Source organism: Puma concolor, chromosome C2, assembly GCF_028749965.1.
Source record: "Puma concolor isolate L17-30 chromosome C2, mPumCon1.1.hap2, whole genome shotgun sequence".
NCBI lineage: Eukaryota > Metazoa > Chordata > Mammalia > Carnivora > Felidae > Puma > Puma concolor.
Genome location: NC_141675.1, coordinates 60,817,283 through 60,831,772, shown reverse-complemented (window position 1 = coordinate 60,831,772; position 14,490 = coordinate 60,817,283). Strand labels below are relative to the sequence as shown.

General features: G+C 38.7%; 2 pseudogenes; one reads left to right on the top strand and one right to left on the bottom strand.

Moving 5' to 3' along the window:
• Window positions 1–1,896: 1,896 nt before the first annotated feature.
• Window positions 1,897–3,223, top strand: LOC112850157 (dihydrolipoyl dehydrogenase, mitochondrial pseudogene; annotated as a pseudogene).
• Window positions 3,224–10,801: 7,578 nt separating this feature from the next.
• On the bottom strand, window positions 10,802–12,479 carry LOC147577280 (ferritin light chain pseudogene; annotated as a pseudogene).
• Between the last annotated feature and the right edge of the window lie 2,011 nt (window positions 12,480–14,490).

Sequence of the window (14,490 nt, the reverse complement as noted above, 5' to 3'; positions counted from 1 at the left end):
GGTGTCAAGTGGAAGAATGTATAACAGCCATAGTACCTTTAACAATTAGCAGAGTGAGATAATATTTGGGAATGGCTTTGTTGATGTCAGACATACTATGAGTGTTGCAGTGTGCATGTATCAGTTTTTACTGATTGTATACACTATGGAATCCCAAAATGAGTTAATCTAGAGAGAGTGAAACTCCTGAGCCTCAGTGCTAAGTGAAGACTTGGGGTTATGTGATGACAGATGGTATAGACTCTGTGACAGCTCTTGATTAATTTATATTAGAAACCACTGCTTTAGTTTCTTTGGCAGTTAGAGATGGCTTGAGGCTTTCTTTAGGCAATGATAAACATCAAATTTGATGCATTTAAATTCTACCATTGTGGCTTCCATTTTAATAGCATATAGGGTGATTTTGTAAATATGTTCTCCAAGAAATCCCCAAAATGATGTTGTTACAACAGATGGTGTGACTCTGCAATATAAGAATTACTACATCTACCAGGAAGAAAATTTGTTTTATCAAATTTCAGTTTGATTAGAACTGATGCAGATTACATGTATGCATTTGAAGAGCCATGGATCTTAAATTTCTTTGTAAAATATTTGGTAAGGAATTAGTTTGGCATAGGTTTCCAAGTTATGAAGAACAGTGATTTTTTTTTTTATTCTACATATTATTTCAAATGGGAAGGAAGCCTTAGGTCCATAGTTACTCTAAAGCAGAGTGGCCAACATCAGTCTCTTATTGATAGGGTCCAAGTCAATTTGGATGATTAATCTAAGAGTTAATAATGAATTTACATTCAATAATATTGATAAACTTTATTCCTAACAGTTTTCTTTTCTCATTAGGAAAATAATGCTGTGTTAGACAGGAGAAATAGATCTAAGAGGATAAAGAGTCATCAAAGTGTCCTGCAGTAGAGGGAAATCTACTCTGATTTAATCCATCCTAAGATTACACAAATTCAGGCAGAATTCAAAGACAAATGTACAAAAGAGGAAAAATACCCACCTAAAAGCCAATGACTTTACATAACAACAACTATCTGGGACTTTAATGATATATTTTTGCAATCTGGCTATTATATATCCATGCATGGTGGATTAAAAATGGACACAAATTCTTTGTCACTCTTTCCATTGACAGGTTGACTTGATTGCCCATTCTGAGCTGGCCACTGAGTTCCTTAATTAATAGAATATGGCAGAATAGATGCTGTGCCAGTTACAGGCCTAGATTTATGAAGACTTTACCTTGAAATGACACTCTTGAAACATTTCTTAGACGCTGGACACCACACTGTGAGCACCCAGGTAGAGCCCATGTGAGGGTGCTTTTGTTGATAGGCCAGATGGGCTACTTGTTTTTGCTGGGATCCCGCCTCTACTGCCAGTCATGTGATCAACCATCTCAGGTGGTCCAGCCTAACCAAGCCCGCAGATGACTATAGCCCAGCCCATGTTTCATGACACAGAAACAATCACCCAGCTGAGCACAGCAAGCCCACAGAAATATTAAAGATAAAATTGTTATTGTTTTAAACCACTTATCCTCGAGGTGCTTTATTATACAGCCATAGATAGCCAAAACTCTTTCATGTCTGAAAAGAAAGCCCTGATAACTGTGTCTGGACAAAGTGCAGAGAATGGGACCTGAAATTATATTTAGTCCGAATATAAGTACCAGGTGACAAACTCAGCAAGAGCTATAAACATTTCCAGGAGACTGGCCAGGGCCTAGCATCTGAAACACATGCTATAGCAATATAAGAATGGTTAACATAAAGGAATAAGTACCTCAAATAGTTGGCATTTACATTTACATCCACCTACCATGCTATCCAGAGACAGTTATACTCCAAGTCTCACATATCCAAAGAAAGTTGTCAGTTTTTAACACTTGGTGTAACGTGCTTGAACGTTGGTTGTATTCCTTTTAAGTCTTTATTAAATAACTGTCATTATTACCATATGACCGATGGAAAAGATTTTGCATCTAGGGGATTTGAAATGTCTGAAGTTCACTTGAACTTAGAGAAGATGATCGAGCAGAAGAGTACAGTGGTAAAAGCTTTAACTGGTGGAATGGCCCACTTATTCAAACAGAATAAGGTTGTTCACATAAATGGATATGGAAAGATAATGGTCAAAAATCAGGTCACCGCTACAAAAGCCAATGGCAGCACTCAAGTTATCGATACCAAGAACATTCTTATAACTACAGGTTCAGAAGTTACTCCTATTCCTGGAATCACGATTGATGAAGATACAATAGTGTCATCTACAGGTGCTTTATCTTTAAAAAATAAGTTCCAGAATAGATGGTTGTCATTGGTGCAGGAGTAATAGGTGTAGAATTGGGTTCAGTTTGGCAAAGACTTGGTGACAGCAGTTGAGTTTTTAGGTCATGTTGGTGGAGTTAAAATTGATATGGAAATATCTAAAAACTTTCAAAGCATCCTTCAAAAACAAGGATTTAAATTTAAATTGAATACAAAAGTTACTGGTGCTACCGAGAAATCAGATGGAAAAAATGATGTTTCTATTGAAGGTGCTTCTGGTGGTAAAACTGAAGTTATCATGTGTGATGTGCTCTTGGTTTGCATTGACCGAAGACCCTTTACTAAGAATTTGGGACTAGAAGAGTTTGGAATTGAACTAAAGCCTGGAGGTAGAATTCTGGTCAATACCAGATTCCAGACTAAAATTCCAAATATCTATGCTATTGGTGATGTGGTTGCCGATCTAATGCTGGCTCACAAAGCGGAGGATGAAGGCATTATCTGTGTTGAAGGAGTGGCTGGTGGTGCTGTGCACATTGACTACAATTGTGTCCCTTCTGTGATTTACATGCACCCTGAAGTTGCTTGGGTTGGAAAATCAGAAGAGCAGTTGAAAGAAGAGGGTATAGAGTACAAAGTTGGGAAGTTCCCCTTTGCTGCCAACAGCAGGGCAAAGACCAATGCTGACACAGACAGCCTGGTGAAGACTCCGGGAGAGAAATCCATGGACAGGGTACTGGGAACCCATATTCTCGGGTCAGGTGCTGGTGAAATGATAAATGAAGCTACTCTTGCGTTGGAGTAAGGAGCATCCTGTGAAGATATAGCTAGAGTGTGCCATGCGCACCCGACCTTATCAGAAGCATTTAGAGAAGCAAACTTGGCTGCATCATTTGGCAAATCAATCAACTTTTAAAACAGAAGATTATATTTTTCTGAAATTTCCTGGGAGCTTTCGTAGAGGTCACATTTCTAACAGGAAATTCTCACAGCTCCAAGAATTTCTAGGACTGAATTATGAAAATTTTGGAAGGTTTTAATAGGTTTTGATGGAATGGAAACCATAGCTGAAATTATTCCATTTCATCCATTTTGAATAAATTTAATATTTTGTTTCAAAAAAATAGATTTTATATGTTTTATCTCATCCCATCTTCACAGTCCTGTAAAGGGATTATTATTGTCACCTATCTATTGATGATGAAAGTTTGGTTCTACTTGGCAAAAATTGTTTAAATTGCAAATGATATAACTGTAATTGAAATAAAATGTTTTATGACTCTAAAGACTATGATCTTCTCTCTATATTACCTAGACATTATATATGTGATCTCCAGAAGTTTGTATGTGAAATGGCAATAGACTCTTGTTTGTGATAAAATGTTAGACTCTTGTTTGTGATAAAAAAAAAAATAGACTAAAAAAATTGTTTATCATTAAAGGATTTCAAAGTAAAGTACATAACCAGAAAGTAAGGTAGGTCCAGATGGACCTATTTAGACCTATGCTTTATAAAGTCCATTTTTTTCAAGGGCATACCTGTATAAAATGGACAATATTCTGGAAATATTTGCACCTATTTATAGTTGTTGCTGTGAGATGTGTAATTCAGGGTGATTCAGTGCATGTGTGCATGTGTGTGTGTTTGGAATTCACTTGTTAGTATACTTCAAATTTGTGGTGAAGTAATGGGTGATTTTTATCTATATATATATATATTTTTTTTTCAATATATGAAATTTATTGTCAAATTTGTTTCCATACAACACCCAGTGCTCATCCCAAAAGGTGCCCTCTTCAATACCCATCACCCACCCTCTCCTCCCTCCTACCCCCCATCAACCCTCAGTTTGTTCTCAGTTTTTAAGAGTCTGTTATGCTTTGGCTCTCTCCCACTCTAACCTCTTTTTTTTTTCCTTTCCCTCCCCCATGGGTTTCTGTTAAGTTTCTCAGGATCCACATAAGAGTGTATCTATATTTTTTTAGTTTATTTATTTTTTAAATTTTGATATAGAGAGCTCTAGTGGGGAAGGGCAGAGAAAGGGGGAGAGAGAGAATCCCAAGCAGGCTCTGCGCTGGCAGCGTGGATCCCTAAGGCAGGGCTCGGACCCACAAACTGTGAGATCATGACCTGAGCTGAAACCAAGAGTCGGATGCTTAACTGACTGAGCCACCCAGGTGTCCTGGGTAATTTTTATTTTTAAAAATGTTTTATTTTTGAAACCTCTGAGGAGTAGGATACATTCCTTATTGACATTCGTTGGTTTGGGAGACATATATTTTCATATTAACTAGGAGAGTATAAGGAAGACTGTCTAGATGCCAACATGTAGACAGAAATTTTCTCAAGTTGCTGCACAGGTATCTGTTTTCTCTTCTAAAACCTCAGCCTTTTCTATGACTTTCAGTCTTCCGGAATTATGTAATCTGAGACAGGGACTTTGTCTTGCCAGGATTTTTGGCGATTTAATTGGATTCACAACTTGACACTTGCATATCACACAATACCCTATACCAAAAATAATTGAAAAAGAGGCCTTCTTGAATATGTCGTGATTTCTCCAATTGTAGTAATTTTCAACTTCACAAGCATTTCTTTAATGAATCTCTCAACCCAAAAAAGTACCAATAATCTTTATAAGGTTGAGAGAATGAAGTGTGAAAATCACCGGTAGCCTTTGTCCAAAAAATTCTTATTTTGTCCTTTATAATTTCAACGAGTTCCTTAACACTCTTTTTGGGGGGAGGTTGCCAAAAATCACCAGCCCTGACCTTACAATCCTGAGAACATGAAGCACGCATGCTTTGCCTTTTCCACTAGAGCCTTGTCATCTGGAGGCTCTAACCTGGTCCAAGGTGAAGAATCAGACTTGTTTATTCAGGTCTTCCAATTCAAACAGCTGGGCAGTAAATGAACAAAGGAAAGTGATTGTGTCAGTGAAAGGTCAATGGAAGTTCAAGTCTTCAGAGTCAGCCCACGGAAGAGGAAATGTTTGTGCTCTTAATAGTTTTTGTCACAAATATTAAATGTGTGATTGACTCTCAGGGCTAAAATAAAGAATGTTTATAAATACACTGTGAATTGTTTTCCCGATGCTAGTAACAAAATGATCACGTTTACAAAATGTATTCATTCTTAAGGTTTAGTTTAGGTAGCAAAGCCAACCAGAAGAGTGTGGTGCCCCTCTTAAAGTCTTATAAACGTTTTCCTTGTACATAATTCTATTATAGGGCTTTCATATTTTACAACATCTCTCTACACATCGTCTTTCCTACTGACTTGTAAGATCTTTTAAAAATGTATCTTTTATAGTATTTATCTTTTCATCTCAAGATCTTACCAGAGGGCTCAGAAGCAGTAGCTATTCAATGAATGTTTTAATAAATGAATCTGTGCATGAATGAATAAACTAAATCTTTCCCAATATCCACTACTTATGTCAAAAAAAAAAAAAAATCCCTGCATCTCTTCCCCATGCTTTCCCTCCAAGTAACTTCTTTAAAGGTAGTACCATTGATCCCACAGACCTTAGCCACATTGCCTTTAATCTCAGATATTTTTTTTCTCTATTGTGATTGCTTTCCTGTAATCCCAATTTGTTTTCTCCTTTACCTTTGAGGTTAAGTTTGGAAAGCATGTCATTCTGGAGATCCCTGAGATTCAAGAGGGCTACTTGCTATTTTGAGCCATTCTACCAGTTATTGTGACAGTGGAATATACTGTCGATATTAATTGGTTTCTCTGCTAAGTTCCTGTTGTGTAATTCAGTGCAGGAAATGGAAATCATGAACATTTTCATAAATATCGACAAATAAAACATGGGACAGTTTTACGCCCAACTCCAACATTCATTTGTATCCTTTGTCACCTGGATTGCAATATCCTTAAGTATATATTTTCCACTATTAGTCTTCTGCAAACTTGGTATGTGGTGGGCTTATTACAGTTTATTATTCAAAAATTTTTTTTTAACGTTTATTTATTTTTTTGGGACAGAGAGAGACAGAGCATGAACGGGGGAGGGGCAGAGAGAGAGGGAGACACAGAATCAGAAACAGGCTCCAGGCTCTGAGCCATCAGCCCAGAGCCCGACGCGGGGCTCGAACTCAACGGACCGCGAGATGGTGACCTGGCTGAAGTCGGCCGCTTAACCGACTGCGCCACCCAGGCGCCCCACACAGTTTATTATTCAAATGCAAATTGGAGCTGCCAAATTCTGTGTGACTTAGAGCTAATCTTCCAAATAATGTTTGCTTTCATTTTATTAAGTTACTGCACATGTAGTATGTGGGGATTTAGTGTGACAATGGCATACAGAGCTCTGTGTCATCGTGAAAAGGGAGGCGTTTTTTGGTTCCGGCCTCTCTGAAAACCTTCACTGTTCATCACCAATGATCGTGACCCAGGATTATCCCAGCCGTGCACTCATGTACACACCATCCTCCTGCATTAGTAGAATTGGCTCTGAGGGCTCCAGATGGACCACCAGTATCTCATGAGCTATTCTGCGGGGGGTGGGTTAGGATGATTTTGTGTAGCACAATTCTCATATGGAACCACCAGTCTGTGATGTCGCTACTCCTTGTCAAAGATAGATTTAATACTATTCCCGCTGTTCTGCCAGAAATGTACCTGTTACATTTGCCATCTCATTTGACAAACAAAAATACCTCATTTGACTAAGATTGGTGTCACACACAGTAAGATGACAGGAGAGGGGAAGTTTAAAAAACAAATCAAAACAAAACGGCCGTTTGGGTTTATAATAGCAAAACCTCCCCTATTTTAAGCACTGTTTCCTTTCTGCAAAATAAACCATCAAAACCCTCAAAACCAAGTACATTGAGAGCTGTCACATCTTCCTGAAGAGAAATCTAGTATTCCAGTTAACAGATGATACTTCCCCTTCACCTTAGAAATAAACGTATATTTTAAAACTGAATAAGCAAAAGTTTTAAAAGGGAAAAAATATGGCAAAGTGTCCTAATTCCGAGAAGAAAAAGACAGAGAGACTTCTCACGAACCTCCCTGTTAAGATGATTACTCCTTGTTTATAATGGCTCTTTATAGAGGGAGTAAGTTCCTTTCCCTTCTGTCCTTCCTCTCCTTCCAACATATAGTTTCAAGCATCTAGTATTAGCATATGGTGGCCACCAGGAAACCAATGGTCCCTGGCTTCCTTTTACTTAGAGATTCCTGTATAATTTTTCATGAATCTGGAAGGAACATTTAGGAAAATACCACTTATCCATGGCAAAATTGCTATGGTCATATATATTAAAAGTATATATGCACAGAGGATATGGATAAACTATATCTCACGTGGATTTGAAATTTGAAACAAATCTTTGAAATAGTGTAATCAGTGATACAAATGAACAATGGAAATTAAAGCAAAATACCGCATTTTACATATATTAAGTTGAAAATTTTACATATATAACATATATATTAGTGGATATGAGATATTATAAAATTGCACTGATTTCTGTTATTGGGGTGGAAAATAAGCAAAAATCTGTTTGGAAAAATGATCAAACTGGTGAAGAAAAATTAAGTGCTCCTTGCTGTAATTCCATGCATTGAAATTTAGCCCAAGTGAAAAAAATCAAAAGAAAAAATGAGTATGTATATCAAGATGTTGAATGGAGTTTTGCTTATCATGCTAAAACATTATAATGTGGTCCAAATGTCCATTAATAAGGAAAGGTTAAGTCAGTTATACTTTAGTTAAATGGAATAATGTACAAATGTAAAATGATTATGGATATGTTTCTGTTTAAAATGTGTACGTAGACACTCCATAAAAGAATGTGACATCTCGGGATGGCAGGACTATGGATGATTTTAAAAAATGCTTTAATTGCAGTTTTAATACTTTTATGGGTTATATAATAGGCTCACTTTTTTCAATTTAAAATTTTTTTAAGTTTATTTATTTTGAGAAAGAGAGAGCACAAGGGGGGTGGGGAGGAACAGAGACAGAAAGAGAGGAAGAGAGAGAGAGAGTCCCAAGTAGGCTCCACACTGCCAGTGCAGAGACCAACGTGGGTCTTGAACTCATGAACATGAGATCATGACCTGAGCTGAAACCAAGAGTTGAACACTTAACAGACTGAGCCACCCAGCACCACTCACTTTTCATAGTCATAATCAGTCTTGAATATTCAGGGGTCAAACAAATGTGTCTTTTCTTTTTTTCCCCATTTTCTTTATTTAAGGTAAAATTTACATCCAGTAAAATTTACCCTTTTTTTTAAGTTTTTTATTTCATCCTTTTGTTGTACAGTTCTGAGTGTTTTTTGTAAACAGCATATGGTCATGAAACCACAACCAAAATCCAGATATAAAACAAAATATTGAAAAAGTTCCAGCCTCTAAAATTGTATGCTTTTGAAAAAAACCAAAACATACAGTCATGAAACCACAATCACAACACAGATATAGAACAAAATATTTAAAAAGTTCCATCCTCCAAAATTCAACCTACCCCTGATAGTTAACTACTAACTACCGGATCCCCAGCCTTGGTTTTTATTCCCCCATAGTTTTGCCTCTGAGAGAATGTAACATAAGTGGAATTACAGAATGTGTACCTTTTTGACTCTGGCTTATTTCACCAAGCATAATGCTTTTGAGATTTAAAAAGACTGTTGTATGTATCTGTAGTTCTTTCTTACTGCTGATTGGTTTCCTGTTATGTAAATCTTTTATCTGCTTCCCAGTGTAGGGATATATGGGTTGGTTCCAGTTTGGGACAATCACAAATAAAGTTGCTACATAAGCATTTATGTATAAGTTTTCTTTTTTTGTGTATGTTTTTCAAATGTTTATTTATTTATTTTGAGAAAGAGAAAGAGAGAGTCATGAGCAGGGGATTGGCAGAGAGAGGGAGAGAGAGAATCCCGAGCAGGCTCTACACTTTCAGCACAAAGCCCGGCATTGGGCTTGAACTCATGAACCTTGAGATCATGACCTGAGCTGAAATCAAGAGTCAGACACTGAATCAACTGAGCCACCCAAATGCCCCTTTTGTCATGTATATTGTAATCGAGATAATATTGTTTGCATGCACAGGTACGAAATAATACAAAGAGATCTTGTGTTTCCCCTAATGGTAATGTTTTGCTAAACTATTGTATAGTAGGACAGTCAGTATGTTTGCAATGATTCTGGGTCCTATTTGAATCTTTTATTTTAGCAAGCACTTACTCTATTAGGTTTAGCATGCAGGTCTTGGCCTATTGTGGGCTGTGTTTCCAAAGACCGTGTCATCCTTAGAGCCTTGCCATGTTGTTTTGGATTCTTGATTTGCCTGTTGCCACTGGGACTCCTGCTAGTTCCTGCTGGTGCTGCCTGTGGAGATAGAAGAGCTTTGCCCAGGCCAGGTCACTGGGTGTCTCTGGATAGGCAGAGGGATCTCAGGGCCCTGGGAGTTACCTGGACCTGGCTGTTTGAAATGTAACTGGTGCCCTTTTGACACTTCTGCCTTCCTACCCCCTTATTTATAGGTTTTTGTGTGAAGACAGGTTTTCATTTCACTTGGGTAAATATATACCAAAGAGTAAGATTTCCTGGTCATATGGCAAATATATGTTTAGTTTTATAAGAAACTAAAAAAATGCTTTCGAAAGTGGTGTACTATTATCTTACCAGAAATCTATGAGAGTTCTAGTGGGTCTGCCCCCTCACCAGTACTTCTTATTTTTTTTTAGTTGAGCCATTGCAAGGATAGTGGTATCTCATTTTGTTTTTAATTTGTACTTCCCTATTTCCTAATGATATTAAGTATCATTTAGATGATGTGCTTGCTTTACATCCTTCTATATTTTTTGGTAAAATTCCTTTTCAAGTCTTTTACCCATTTCTTATAATTCTATTCTTATTTGCTTTTGAGAGTTCTTAATATAATTTGGATATAAGCCCTCTATCAATGGCTTGCAAATACTTCCTCTACTTTATGGCTTGTCTTTTCACTATTTAACCTTGTCTTTTGAAAAGCTGATGTTTTAAGTTTTGATGAAGTCCAATCTATCAATCTGTTCTTTAATGGATCATTTTTATGGTCAAGTTGCATTTAATTTTTATATAAGGCAAGATGCATGAGTGAAGGTTCCTTATTGTTTTGCTTACGAATATCCAATTTTTCTAGCACCATTTGTTGGAAAGACTATTCTTTATTCATTGAATCTCCTTGCATGTTTACTGAAAATCAATTGAACATGCAGTTGAGCTTTGAACAATATGGGTTTGAACTTGCGCGCATTCACGTATAGTCAGATCCCCCCCACCCAGCCCTGCAAAAAGCTTTATTGTTTCCAGTTGGTCCACTGCTGTTAATAAGACTCCAAAGTGGTTAAACAGCGGCCTAGTAGCCAAAGGGAGAGATTCAGGCAGCAGTCCTGACATCAGGGGGATGCCTGAGGGGATTCTCAACAGACTCTGGGTTCTGGAGGCTCCTACTCCCGCTTGAGAGTGAGCCTAACTTGCCCAGCCTAGCCTGGGGGCCAGCCTGCCTAATTCGTCACGTGGTCGCCATCTTCCTGGTGAGTTTCACCTGTTCCTCCCGGAAGTGGTTCCCTAGGAACTCACACGGCGGCGCAGGCAGAGCCTACGGCAAGCAGATACAAAAGGGTCCACTTTAGGTCTTTCCCCAGCGCCGAGGCAGCTTCTGAAGTGTCCAGTTTTACTCCACTCACCCTGGGATGGCTCTGCACGTCCTGGAAGAGGGCGCTGCCGCCGCGCTGGTTTTGCATCTTCCAGAGACGCTGGGAGTCCTTGAGCTTCGGCAACCCGCAGAAGTGTCCCATGCCTTCCAGAGCCACGTCATCGTCCTGGTGGAAATAGAAGCTCAGAGAAAGGTAAGTGTAGAGGCCTGCAGATGCATGTTGATCAAGTGGTTGACGGCAGCTTCCACCTGACAGGAATAATTCTGAGGAATCTGGGAGCTTATGGTTGATTGGCATTAGAAGCTAAGCTAAAGAAAACAAAAACGTGTTGGTTGGTCCCGGAAGCAGAGGGTGGCTGAGACAATGGCTTCCAAGGTTGCAACGGGAAAAGAAATTGCAAGAAGGGGCATTCCTCCATTCTAAACACTTTTGAAACAAGTGATAGATCTTGGGGATCCCCAGGCACCCTGCCTATATGAGTATTTTTTACAGCAGAGTACTGTAAATATATTTTCTCAACATTTTTTTTCTCTAGCTTTATTGTAAGAATAGAGCATTTAATACATATACAAAATGTGTGCCACTAGACTGTTTTATGTTGTTGGTAAGGCTTCCCCATCAACATTAGGCTATTTGTAGTTAAGCTTGGGGGAGTTATAGGTGGAGGGATGTTATACTTGGAGGGATGCCTATAACTCAGAAGTTATAAGTGGAGGGATGCCTTGGTGGCTCAGTCAGTTGAGCATCCGACTCCTGATTTTGGCTCAGGTCATGATCCCAGAGTCATGGGATCTAGCCCCTCGCAGGCTCCTTGGTGAGCATGGAACCTGCTTAAGATTCTGTCTCTCTTTCCCTCTGCCCTTCTACCCTGCTCACACTCACTTTCTTTCTATCTCTAAAAAAAAAAAAAAAAAAAAAAAAAAAAAAGTAATAGGTGGATTTTCCACTACCTGGGGATTGGCACCCCTAACTCCCACATCCACCTCCTCCCCTCCATATTGGGCAAGGATCCCCTGTATATGTGCCGGTGTGTTTCATTTTCTGAACCCTCCATCCAGTCCCATTGGGCCCCCAGGTCTATCCTTTCTCCAGCCCTGAACTGTCTTGGCTACTGTTTTGTGTGTAGATATCAGTTACTGTGAACCTCAAACTTGGTTCTGCTTCTCCAAAATTGTTTTAGCTAATTCAATTCACTTATTTTCTCATAAAAAACTTAAGATTACCTTGTGGATGTATACAAAAAACAGACAAAAAAGATAACAAGAAGTAACAGCAACCCTGCTGAGATAGCTAATGGTGTGGGCCTCAGCAGGCAGCTCCAGGTGTAAATTATTTTTCTGTTCCCTGCCCCCAGCTGTAGTTCTTTAAAGTACTTGAAAGGCAACAATCTTTTGCTGCCCTAACCCCAGATGCTTAAGCCTTTTTTTCTGTGGGAGGGGTAGATGAGAAGAGTGTGGGCAGAACCTTGTGCTTTGCCACAGCTGTTTACCTCTCTGCGGCTTGCACGGGAATGGAGGTTCTCTTGGGCCTCATGTCCCGACCCAGTCTTTTTCTGTGGAGCTCAGGTAGGGTTTTTGAAGAATGGGTGAGGAGTTGTGAATGCAGCTTGTGTCTGTGGTTCCCAGGGATTCTGTATTCTCATTCCTGTCCTCACTTGGAGTTTAGAAATGGATTAAAAATTTTACCTGAATTTGGCCTATTGTCCTGTGGCAACAGGCAGATTCTCCCCCTGGGTATGCAAGTTCTTGTATCCTTTTTCGTCTTGGAGACTGCTTTTCTCCTTACATTTCAGGTCAGTCATTGGCTCTGAGACCTCATCTCTCTCATGGGTTCAAGAAAGTTTTGAATTTGTTGATTGCCAGGCATTTGTGGTAGTTTTGGTTGTAATGGTGAAGCAGCGTGCTTGCCAGCTTTCTGCGTTTTAAACAGAAATCACAAGTTTCTCTGGTTTCTTCTAGGGTGTGGCAAAATGTTTGAGTAGGATTCCAACTTTCACTTGAATGTGATTTTTGGATTAACCTGTCTAGCCAAACTGACAGGTTTGAATCATGGGCAAAATCATAGCCCTAAACACTTCATCTGTAACACGAAGGGTAAGAGCGAGTTATATCTGGTCATTTCAGTTACATCGGTCAGTTGTGCATAAATATATATATACACACACACATATATATATGTATCAATTTTTTTTGGAAAGAAAAAATAAAACCACCTTTATTCACAGATAGTGTGGTTGTGTATGCTGATAATCCCGAAGAATCTACAAAAACTCTCTGAAACTAATAGGGGAGTTTAGCAAGGTCACAGGATACACTCTCAATATACAAAAGTTAACTGCAATGAACAACTGGAATTTGGAATTCTTAAATGCCATAAAAAGTAATTTGATAGGAACTTAACAAGAACGTTTGGGACTCATACAAAACATTAATGAAAGCAACCAAAAGAAGACTTATGTAGATGGAAAGATGTGCCACACCTCTTTTTGATATTCCTTTCTTTCATTTCCTTCAATGTGACCACAGTAAAAATCACATTGGTCAGTCTTGAAGCCTGAGGAGGGGGCAGGAGGTATGCAACAGAGGCAAAACATAATTTGATGTAAATCATTAGACATTGCTCATTAGATTCCACCAGCAGAAATTTTATACTGAGCCCCTTTATTCTGGCAAGTTTTGTGCCATGTTTTTTTTCCCCATTCTCTCCTCCTCTTTAGCTCCCTTTGTATATTTCTCTTTCCCTTTCTTCTTTTCTCTGCTATCTGCTCCACGTCCCCAATTTTTATTTTATTTAAGTTTTTTTAACGTTTATTTATTTTTGAGACCGAGACAGAGCATGAACGGGGAAGGGTCAGAGAGAGGGAGACACAGAATCCGAAGCAGGCTCCAGTCTCTGAGCTGTCAGCACAGAGCCCGAAGCGGGGCTGGAACTCATGAACTGTGAGATCATGACCTGGGCCGAAGTCGGACGCTTAACCGACTGAGCCACCCAGGTGACCCACTACATCCACAATTTTTAATAAATGTATTTTTTAAGCAAAACTCCCTATGGACAATTTAGAAGATACTACTGCTGACAGTTTAGTGTTAGAAACTACTATTTATGTAATCTCCCACATGTTAAAAATTTCAAATATAGCAACTCTAATTGTTACAACATTACTTTCAGGTAGGGGTTATGGCCCACCTGCTACAGATGAACAAACTCAATCTTAGGAAAATTAAATTATATCCTCAGGTAATGGAGTAAGAGGTAGAATCATAATTTGACTTTAAGTTTAGCTCCAAAAAATGACCTTTATTTTCTTTCAACTTCAAAGTTTGTATAACCTCAGATTTCACTGTATGATCATAGATTTATTGACACTTGGAAGAGCTGGTGGATTTTAATTTTTTTGGCTGGATTTAAAACAAAGCAAAAACAACAGCCAACAAAATGAAGAAAAATTGCCGTTTGGTCTTCACTCACATAAGGATTGCAGAGGGGGAGGTGATGGTTAGAATTTTATAATGATCAGGTTTTATCTCCATGCTTCGCAATTTTT